Genomic DNA, 12,074 nt, shown 5'->3' with positions numbered 1-12,074 from the left:
CAGTGTGCCAGGCACTCAGCTTCACTGGGCCATCCATGGAAATTTCTCAGTCCTTGCCCTCAGTGGGCTCACCCTTTATTGGGGAAACACACATAACTAATTTAGTATATATCAATATACATTATAAGTGGGATAATAAAAGTATTACCAATTGTTATCTGGGATAAACAAAACAAGACAAATCAACGGTGCCAGGCAACTGTTACAGGTAATCTGCAATGTGGGCCCCCTGGCTTCCAGCAGGAGGTACCCTGCTCTCTCTGCCACTCAACCGTAGAAGACTTGTTTGGCTAGTGTGCCCTGAGTTCAGAATTGGCATCTATATTTTTCTTATTTTCCTTTTAAAAAATGCATAAAACTTATTTATAGCTTAAGGAAGGACTATAAAGCAAATATCTTTGTAAACACCCATGAGGTCAAGAAATAGAGTAGAATTTCTCCAGTACCTGTGAAGTCCCCCCTACCCCGCCTCCACCTCTTTCAGTCAAATCTCCCTCCCTCCTCCCCAGAGGGGTAACACTATCCTGATCTTTCAGTTCATCATTACCTTGCTTTCCTTATGATTTTACCATCTGTGTATGCACCCTAAACAATACTAGGGTAAACTGTAGGAAATTGCCATTTTGTCTTAACAAAAATGGTTGAATAACAGCATCTCATATACACTCATCCCTCAGTATTGATTGGTTCCAGGACCCCCACAGATACCAAAATCCTAGGATGCTCAACTTCCTCATATAAAATAGTGTAATATTTGCAAATAACTTATGCAATCCTTCTATTATACTTTAAATCATCTCTAGATTACTTATAATACCTAATACAATGTAAATGCCATGTAAATAGTTGCTGAAGCACAGCCAATTCAAGTTTTGCTTTTTAGAACTTTCTGGAATTTTTTTCCCTGAATAGTTTTGATATCCAATTGGTTGAATCCACGGATGCAGAACATATGGATACAGAGGGCCAACTGTAGTTTAAGGTAGTAGTTTAGTCTATTTTTAGGCTTGGTAAATAAGTAATATACTATATGCATTCTTTTTTTTTTTTCCTTTGGCTGCGTTGGGTCTTTGTTGCTGTGCACAGGCTTTCTCTAGTTGTGGCGAGTGGGGGCTACTCTTCGTTGCAGTGCGCTGGCTTCTCATTGCGGTGGCTTCTCTTGTTGCGGAGCACAGGCTCTAGGTGTGTGGGCTTCAGTAGTTGCAGCACGCGGGCTCAGTAGTTGCTACATGTGGGCCCTAGAGCGCTTGGGCTTCAGTAGTTGCGGCGCGTGGGCTCAGTAGTTGTGGCTTGGGGGCTCTAGAGCACAGGCTTGGTAGTTGTGGTGCACGGGCTTAGTTGCTCCACAGCATGTGGGATCTTCCTGAACCAGGGATCGAATCCGTGTCCCCGGCATTGGCAGGCGGATTCTTAACCACCGTGCCACCAGGGAAGTCCCTGCATTCTTTTTTTTTAAATTGAGATATAACTGACCTTGCGTAGCCTGCCATGCCTCCCTCTTCTAGGACCTGTGAGTATAATAAATCCTTTCATTTCATATGCCTCTCTAAGTGTAATTTAAGTTGGAGTGATCCTTAAAGACCCTACAAGGGACTTACTCCTCCCTTACAACACATTTCCCCATAACTCATTTTTCAGTATCATTTTTTAAGTCTTTTCTTTCCCACTGCTCTGTAATCCTACCTCTGTCACATATCAAGTATCCATATATGTGTGGATCTGTTCATGGGCTCTTTATTCTGTTTCATTGATCTGTTTCTCTATGTCTGTGCCAGTGCCACACTGTCTTAATTACTATGGCTTTGTAGTAAGTCATGATACCTGATAGGACAATTCCTTCACCTTGTTTTTCTTCTTATTACACTTTCATATGAATTTTACAATAAGCTTGCCAGATTCCACATGTAATAATATGTTGGGATTTTGATTGAGATGTATTGAATCTATATATAAATTTGGGAAAAATGACATCTTTACAATACCAACTCATCCATCCATGAATATAGTATACCTCTGCATTTCTTAGTACATCCTTTAAAATGTCTCTTAATGAAGTTTAATAATGTTTTATAGAAGTTCAGCATAAAGTTTGTTAGACTCATTCATAAATACTTCATTTTTGTGGTAAATGTAAGTGATCACTTTTAAAAGTTTTCATTTTTTCATGTTTATTGTTATGTATTGAAATAGAATCATTTTTTGTGCATTAATTTTATATCCAGAAATCTTGCTAAACTTTCTTACTAGGCCTAATACTATTTGTAGACTCTTGGATTTTCTATTTACACAATAATATTATCTGTACATATTTAAAGTTTTATTTCTTTTTTTCTCAATTTTAGCTGTTACATTTTTTCTTTCTTTATTGAAATGAGTAGGACTTCCAGTACTATGTTGATAGAAGTAGTGATAGTGACCATCCTTGTCTTGTTCTCCATCTCGAAGGCAATGATTGGGCAAGTTGATCTCTTGAGTCCCTTCCAGTGCAAAGATCTTGATTTTCCTCATGATACATTCTTTCTGGCTAAGGCGGGTACTCACAGTCTTCTAGAGCAGGGGTCCCCAACCCCTGGGCCATGGACCTGTGCCAGTCCGTGGCCTGTTAGGAACCAGGCCGCACAGAAGGAGGTAAGCAGTGGGTGAGCGAGTGAAGCCTCCTCTGTATTTATAGCCACTCCCCATTGCTTGCATTACCGCCTGAGCTCTGCTTCCTGTCAGATCAGCGGCGGCATTAGATTCTCATAGGAGCATGAACCCTACTGTGAACTGCGCATGCAAGGGATCTAGGCTGCAGGCTTCTTATGAGAATCTAATGCCTGATAATCTGAGGTGGAGCTGAGGCGGTGATGCTAGTGCGGCTGCAAATACAGATTATCATTAGCAGAGAGGTTTGACTACACAGAGACCATAATAAATCAATTGCTTGCAGACTCATATCAAAACCCTATCAGTGAGTGGCAAGTGACAATTAAACTGCATCTGGTGGCAGGCTTTATAGTGGCAAGTGAATTGATGTACTTCAGTTGTACAGCTGCATCTGATGGCAGGCTTTAAGTCAGAATCCGACACTTATTTCAGTCCGTGCATGGCCCGCTCATTATTTTATTTACCACTTCTGTCTGTGCCTCTTTCCCTCACTGCTCACTTGTCTCAGTCGCAGTTTTGGTAAGCCCACAAGCTAACCCTAACCAAAATGAGTAAAAAACAAACGTCACTGGAGCTTCTTTGAAAAGAGGGAAAGACCCAATGATGAGACAGCAGAAGACACTAAGACTGCCAACAAAAAAAAAGCTGCATTTAAAAGAAAATTCCAAGAGTCGTACTTAAATTATGGGTTCATTGCAACAGGTGATTCACGTTCTCCAAGCCCGCTTTGTATAACATGTGGCGACTGACTATCCAGCGAAGCTGTGAAACCTTCAAAACTGCTTCATCACATGGAGATGAAGCACCCTGCATTAAAAGACAAGCCTTTGGAGTTTTTCAAAAGAAAAAAACGTGAACACGAAGAACAGAAGCAATTATTGAAGGCCACCACTTCATCAAATGTGTCTGCACTGAGAGCATCATTCTTAGTGGCTAACCGCATTGCTAAAGCTAAGAAGCCCTTTACTGTTGGTGAAGAGTTGATCTTGCCTGCTGCTAAGGACATTTGTCATGAACTTTTAGGAGAGGCTGCAGTTCAAAAGGTGGCACACGTTCCTCTTTTGGCTAGCACCATAACTAGACAAATTGATGAAGTAGCAGAGGATATTGAGGCATAATTGTTAGAGAGGATTAATGAGTCACCGTGGTATGCAATCCAGGTTGACAAGTCTACTGATGTTGACAACAAGGCAACAATGCTTGTTTTTGTGCAATATATTTTTCAGGAGGATGTGCATGAGGATATGTTATGTGCTTCTGTTGCCAATCAACGCCACAGCTGCAGAACTCTTCAAGTCTTTGTATGATTACATATCAAGAAAACGGAATTGGTCATTTTGTGTTGGTATATGCACAGATGGAGTGGCTGCCATGATTGGATGGCTTTCTGGTTTTACTACTCTGGTCAAAGAGGTTGCTTCTGAATGTGAGTCTACGCACTGTGTCATCCATAGAGAAATGCTGGCTAGCCAAAAAGTGTCACCTGAACTTAACAGTGTTTTGCAGGATGTGATTAAAATTATCAACCACATTAAAGTACATGCCCTTAACTCACGTCTGTTTGCGCAGCTCTGTGAGGATGCAGAGCACACACGTCTTCTCTTATACACAGAAGTGAGATGGTTTCTAAAGGTAGATCACTGCCCAGGGTTTCTGCGTTATGAGAGCTGCTCCAGAGATTACTTTTAGAAAAACAGTTACCACTGGCAGCACATTTCAGCGACACAGAATGGGTCGCAAAACTTCCTTACTTTTGTGACATATTCAACCTGCTCAGCGAACTCAATCTGTCACTTCAGGGGAGAATGACAACAGTGTTTAAGTCGGCAAATAAAGTGGCTGCATTCAAAGCCAAACGAATTATGGGGGTGATGAGTGAACATTGGGATTTTTGACATGTTTCAAACATTAGCAGAGATTTTGAAAGAGACTGAGCCAGGCCTTCTTTCTCCCAGCTGGTGCATGATCACCTATCTCAGCTTTCAAAAGAGTTTGAGCATTACTTCCCAGCCACAAAAGACCCCCAGACGGGGAAGGAATGGATCTGCGACCTGTTTGTGAATAAGCCAGGTGAATCGACTTTGTCCGTGCTAGAAGAGGATCAACTGCTTGAGATCGCAAATGACGGTGGCCTTAAAACTATGTTTGAGACAACTTCAAATCTCCATACATTCTGGATTAAAATCAAGGCGGAATATCCTGAGATTGCCACAAAAGCACTGTAAAGCCTGCTTCCATTTCCAGCATCCTATCTTTGTGAAGCAGGGTTTTCTGTAGTGACAGCAACCAAAACGAGATTACGGAGTAGACTGGACATAAGCAACACACTTCGGCTGTCACTGTCTCGCATCACCCCCAGATGGGACCATCTAGTTACAGGAAAACAAGTTCAGGGCTCCCACCGATTCTGCATTATAGTGAGTTGTATAATTATTTCATTATATATTACAATGTATTGGGTGGGCCAAAAGGTTCTTTCGGTTTTTTCTGTAAGATGGCTCTAGTAGCACTTAGTTGTCTTTAACTTCATTTGAAACAATTTTGTTAAATTGCATGTGACAGCTGTCATATCAATGTGCATTTAAAACAAGACTTATCAAAATTGGTGAATTTTTATGTGGCCATTTTAATATTGAAGATGGAAGAAAAAAGCAACATTTTCTGCATATTATGCTTTATTACTTCGAGAAAGGTAAAAACGCAACTGAAATGCACAAAAAGATTTGTGCAGTATATGGAGAAGGTGCCGTTGAACGTGTCAAAAGTGGTTTGCGAAGTTTCGTGCTGGAGATTTCTTGCTGGACGATGCTCCACAGTTGGGTAGACCAGTTGAAGTTGATAGAAATCAAATCAAGACAATAATTGAGAACAGTCAACGTTATACCATGCGGGAGATAGCTGACATACTGAAAATATCCAAATCAAGCACTGAAAATCATTTGCACCAGCTTGGTTATGTGTGTCGCTTTGATGTTTGGGTTCCACATAAGTTAAGTGAAAAAAACCTTCTTGGCCATATTTCCACATGCGATTCTCTACTGAAACATAATGAAAACATTTCGTTTTTAAAACAAATTGTGATGGGCGATGAAAAGTGGATACTGTACAACAACGTGATGGAAGAGATCGTGGGGCAAGCGAAATGAACCACCAACAACCACACCAAAGGCCGGTCTTCATCCAAAGATGGTCATGTTGTGTATACGGTGGGATTGGAAGGGAGTCCTCTATTATGAGCTCCTTCCGGAAAACCAAATGATTAATTCCAACAGGTACTGCTTCCAATTAGACCAACTTGACGAAAAGCGTTCAGAATTAGTCAACAGAAAACGCATAGTCTTCCATCAGGATAACGCAAGACCACATGTTTCTTTGATGACCAGGCAAAAACTGTTACAGCTTGGCTGGGAAGTTCTGATTCACCCGCTGTATTCACCAGACACTGCACCTTCGGATTTCCATTTATTTTGGTCTTTACAAAATTCTCTTAATGGAAAAAATTTCAATTCCCTGGAAGACTGTAAAAGGCACCTGGTACAGGTCTTTGCTCAAAAAGATAAAAAGTTTTGGGAAGATGGAATTATGAAGTTGCCTGAAAAATGGCAGAAGGTAGTGGAACAAAAGGGTGAATACGTTCTTCAATAAAGTTCTTGCTGAAAATGAAAAATGTGTCTTTTATTTTTACTTAAAACACCAGGACTTCCCTGGTGGCGCAGTGGTTAAGAATCCACCTGCCAGTGCAGGGGGCACAGGTTCGATCCCTGGTCCAGGAAGATCCTACATGCCATGGACAACTAAGCCCACGCGCCGCAACTACTGAAGCCCGTGCTCTAGGGCCCTCATGCCGCAACTGATGAGCCCACGTGCTGCAACAACTGAAGCCCGCGCACCTAGAGCTCATCCTCAGCAACAAGAGAAGCCACCGCAATGAGAAGCCCGTGCACTGCAAAGAAGTGTAGCCCCTGCTCGCCACAACTAGAGGAAGCCCCCAGGCACTTTTTGGCCCACCCAGTAATAATAATAGAAATAAAGTGCACAATAAATGTAATGTGCTTGAATCGTTCCAAAACCATCCCCCCGCCTCCCTGGTCCATGGAAAAATTGTCTTCCATGAAACCAGTCCCTGATCCAAAAAGGTTGGGGACCGCTGTTCTAGAGTCTTTCTCCTGATCCAGAATAAGAGTCATATTTGTATTGGGTGACCTTTAGTAGTTGCATATCTCTAGCCTGAATCTAAAAGATCCTGGAGTCTGAGCTCTTATTCTCCAACATTTCATACTTGTAGGGTCATTTCCTCCCCAAACTCAGTTCCTATCGAAACTCTCAAACCACTTCTGGCTCACATTTTGAATCATGACTAATCTTAAAAATACTGTCATGGCTGAGAGGTTGGTTTTTTGAAACTCTCCCTGATCTCCTTCAAGTTGGGAGAGAAGGACAGTGACTTTGCTCCCCCATCTAAACCCTGCCTGAAAGACCTAGGCGTGCTGTGCTGTGCTGTCTTCTCTGGGTGTTTAAGCTGCATCCAGCTGTAAGAACACCAGGTATACACAACTGAACTCACCTAATGAGCTCCCTTTTATAGAGAAATGCCTAAGGTTCTAGTCTACTTTTTTTGACAGTTGATATAACAAATATCTATTGGAAGAAGGTTTGCAAAACAAGCATTGAAGGTCCCACCCCTGTCCTCTGTGGAGGAGAGAGGGCTGGAGGTTGAATCAGTTGCCTATGACCAATGATTTAATTGATCGCGTCTGTGTGATGAAGCCTCCATAAACACCCTTTTGGGACAGGGTTCAGAGAGCTTCTGGGTTGGTAAGCACAGGCAGATGAGGGGAGCGTGGTGTGCCTGGAGAGGGCATGGAAGCTCTGTGTCCTTTCCGCATACCTTACCCTACGCATCTCTTCCATCTGGCTGTTTTGAGTTATATCCTTTTATAATAAACCTGTGATGTAGTAGGTTAAAAAAAAAGCATTGAAGATGGTGTTCACTATGTTGTTCAATATTCCTTGTATAAGGACCCAGAGAATACATTTCTTTTGGGATTTAATATAGCATAGTTGGTTTCTCCTGTTGAACTAACATGTTTCTGCAACAGGGTTAACACTCTTTGAAATTATTTTTAAATGAATTTTCACATCCTATAAATCTTATTGTTCTGGGGTTTCTTGTCCACTGAAGCAATGTTTGGAGCAGGAGGTGAGGGGAAGGCAGATAGAATATTAGATCAGTATGTTCCGATTAGATTTTTTCTGGGTCTGTAGCAAGATTCGTGGATGGAATGTAATCATTGTTAAGAGAAAAGGTTTTCTGAATTCCTTTAACTCTCATTGAACGTATCAAGAGTTAGGCCTGCCTGACTAGTTCTTAGAAAATGAAGAGAGGAAATCCTGTTTCTTCTCCTCTGATAGATAGTGGGAAGGAAAAGGAGGATGGAGAGAGAACAGGTAGATCAGGCACCAGGGTTTTTCTCTGCCACTTTCTTTATTGCCTCCTCCTCTTTCCCTACCAGTATGTCAGGGCACAACCTATTGGAGTTTTTGAGGCATCCAGAAAAGTGTGAAGGAGACAGTGAGTGTCCGGGCTAGTATTCTATCTGCCCCCAGGCACATGGGGAAGACGACAAGTCCAGAAGCACCCACAGGATGGCATGGATGTGCAGCAGGAGTGGTAGGTGGGGAAGCCTGAGACAGCACCCAAGGAGGTGCTGGGAGAGCCAGCAGGATGGCAGAGGACAGGACCAAGTGGTCATTTGGGCAGCTGGTGGGGACCACAGACTTCACCGATGCATCCCAACACAGCACCCTGGAGAGCAATATGGGGCCTGTCCCACCGCAGTGGTCCATCAGTTCAGGGAGAAGGCTGGTCCAGCCTCTGGCAGTGGAGAGCAGTGGGGATCCGGGCATGACCCAGGAATCCAAAGACCTTCTCCTGGGCTGCCACAAGGATCTTGTCAGAACCATTTGCCACACTGGGTTCAGGAGGCAGAGAAAACAGTCTCCCAAAGGTTGAGATTCAACGGAGTCATCCATTACTTAGAAAGACAATTTTAGTACTGAATGAGATTGGAAGTGTATCAAATTGGACAAAATTTAGTCAACCCCCCCAGCCAAGTAGGGGTCAGCTCCCTGGTGGAACTGATAAGAAATTGTTGATTAGTTACAAAGAAAATGAGAAAACTACATTTTTTTTCCCCACAATCGCATTTTAAAGTAAGTACATGTGCCCCACTACACATCCTTCTTATGAAACTGAGAATTATTTATCTCATCATGCTCTCTCTTTAGTTTCAGAGCTGACTTGCACGTGATACTCAATAACAACACATATTCTCACTCACAAGTTTGGAGCTAGGCAGGTCAAAGTTTGGGGCTGCATGATGACTTTTGGGGCACTTTTACATTTGTAGGCCCCTTCCTCCATTAAAAAATAGTAAAAATTATATTTTATGATTATGTTGGTATAAAAAATATATTTTATGATTAGGTTGGTATATATTAACATTATATATTAAAACATTTTCTTTGACCTAAACTTTTTTTTTCTTATTCTGATTTTGAAAGAACCTTTTATACATTTTCACAGGCTCCTAAAGTATCATGGCCCTGAGCCCATCGTGCTTGTACTTGCACTTGGCCTGGACCCCCCTCTTTGCTCTTGCCTTTCTCATCTGTAAAATGGGGTCGTTGGATTAAATGACTGATGGCACTCAAGAATTTGGCACATGGTGATCATCAGTGTTGGTTTCCTTTCTTCATTTCCATGGATTTGATTTTCAATTTTAGTGATCGTGTTGCATATGTGGTTTTCACTGTGAGTCACCTTCAAATTCTTTTGGGAAGTAGGTGGAGTATAACTTATAAATAAAAATTCCTTTTTACTTCCTCAGCACTTAGCACAATGCCTTGCTTTATAGTCTCAATCCTTGTTTGTTGACTGTGCCGGTAAACAGCTCGTTCCTTTCCCAGCCTCCACCCACCACCCTGTCCCACCCCAGGCCTGACCGATCCTCAAAGCATCCTTCTTTCCTTTCTTCTCCCTCCTCTCTCTCCCTCGAAATTCTTTCCGTAGTAGCCTGCACTAGGTGGACTCTTAGAGTAGGAAGGCATCCACTAAACGGCAGATCTTTGAACTGGATGATCTCCCCACAGCCCCAAGGGGTAGCCCGCAAGTTGTGTTCCTTCACTGAGGAAGCTGTGGCTCAGAGGGTATCAGGAATTTGCTCAAAAAATGACAGGACAAGGATGTGAACCCAAGCCTATCTGACCGTGACTTGGCGTGATGTGTTAAGCCTCCATGATTTGCAGTTTCTAGAGAGTTACTTGGAAAAGTAATGCAAGGGAATGTCTTTCCATTGCTGAGGGAGATGTTTTTTGATGATTTGAGGGGTTTTCTTGATGCTGCTCAAATCAAACCCTGTAGGAAAACATCTGTCCCTTTAGGTGTGTGCTCACCTGTCACTCTCACCTGGGCCATTCATCAAGTTGAAAGTTTGCACTGAAACCCCCTCCCTAAATGTTAGAGAGGAGTGAGGCCAGAAGTAAGGGGGGGACAGTGATGAGTCACCAAGACCGAGTTGGAGTTTAAAATGGTGTGCCCATTAGGAGGGTAGAGACTGGACACCATTCCTTGCTAGCCAGATGTCAGAGTGCTTATTATCTGCCAGGCGTGGGGACATGAAGATGGTATCAGAACGTCAGTGAGTGAGTGTGTGAGGTCCTGAGAACAAACAGCACCTGACATAAAACATTGGCCCTCACAGAACCAAGTGCATAACGCGCTGGGCACCTCCTGTGCTGCGTGCTGGGGAGATGGGCATGAAACATCCTCCCACCGATTCAAGAGAAGACAAAGCAAAGATTGCCCCGTGATGGGATAAAATCTGCAAGTAAAACAGAGAAGCATATGCAAGTTTATTTATGTCCTATTACACAAGCGCCTCCATTCTCCACCTCCACCCCACCCCCTCAATCTGTCACAGTCAGGGATCTGCAGCTCTGAGCATTAAAATGAATTAAACAGATTCAATGGCAAGTCGGGAGTAGAAGGAGGAGAAAAGCAGAAGATGGAAGAATGAGCTGGAGGGAGATGTCAAAAAGACAGCAGATATTGGAAGTCAGTACATGGACCCCCTGGAGAAGGGACTACGGATCAGGCAGGGACTTGGAATGTTCCATTGGAACACTCATATTATTCATGATAGTGACAGAGGCTCACATTTACTGAGTGTGTCTGTTCTAAGTCTGTTACATGTATTAGCACATTTTTCCTCTAGTTACCCTGTGAGGTAGCTTTTCTCACAACCCTGTATTACTGATGAGAAAGTGGAGGCTCAGGGAGGGGCAATGACTTGACCCGGAGAACTAGCCCCTGAGCCTGCACTGTCCTGTGGGTTCTGTGGCCTCTGCACAGGTGCCTGTGACTGTGAGACAGGCGAGGTCGGGGTGGTGGTGCAGCACTGCTACAGCCTCACTGGGGTTTGGCGTGACCGTGGGGTCTGCATCCTGCTCGCCATGACTGCCTCTGTGGCCATGGACCAGTTCCTTGCCCTCTTTGTGTCTCAGGTTCCTCTTATATGAAATGAAGATGATGATGATCATGGTGATGCTGACACACCTCATAGGGTGTTGTAAAGATTTAAAGCGATTCTGCACGTAAAGATTTCAGCACAGTGGCTGGCCTGACAGGTGCTTGATCGTGGCAGGCGTCTCCAAGATTAGGGTATGCTTCCTAGGAGAGCTCCCTGCCAGCCCCTCATGGGACTCCCTGTGGACTCAGCATCAGCATCCGGCCTTCAGCGCTCACACACGCAGGGGCTAGAGGACGTGGGGAGGAGGCCTGCCCAAGACACGCAGTGGTGACCACGGAGAAGAGCCTGGCCCCAAACTGATGGCCGTGCTGGGAAATGAGGATGGCTGCACCTGAGCCCCCTCGGACGTGGGACATGAGAGGCCTGTGCCTGGCCACGGGGCTGCTGAAGGACCTGGGCTGGTCTCCACCTCCCAGTGGGGCACAGTCTGGCTGGGGGCTCACAACTCTCCGACGTGAACCAGTTAGTGGACCAGGTGGCATCTTTCCAAGGACCCCACAGTCCTGGCCATTAGAGAGTGGGTGGAACAGACGGGAAGAAGGCCCTGGGGCTGCAGGAGGCGCGCGCACACGTACGTGTGTCTGTGTGTGTGTGTGTGTGTGTGTGTGTGTGTGTGTGTGTGTGTGTGTGAGATGCTGACTCAGAAACCCCAAGGGCTAGCATTGGGTCTTTCCTCCCCACCTGTGGTTGGATCTCTCCTGTTGCCCGCCAGCAACTCTGTGGCCACAGGTGAGGCCCAGCCAAGGCTGAGGTCCTCCTTCCCAGAGCTGCTCTAGGCTGGGCTGACGACGCAGTGTGAACGTACAGGGCGCATTCTGCAGGATGCCAAAAAACGCA

Source organism: Eubalaena glacialis, chromosome 14 (genome assembly GCF_028564815.1).
Source record: "Eubalaena glacialis isolate mEubGla1 chromosome 14, mEubGla1.1.hap2.+ XY, whole genome shotgun sequence".
Taxonomy (NCBI): Eukaryota; Metazoa; Chordata; class Mammalia; order Artiodactyla; family Balaenidae; genus Eubalaena; species Eubalaena glacialis.
This window is presented reverse-complemented; position numbering follows the sequence as displayed.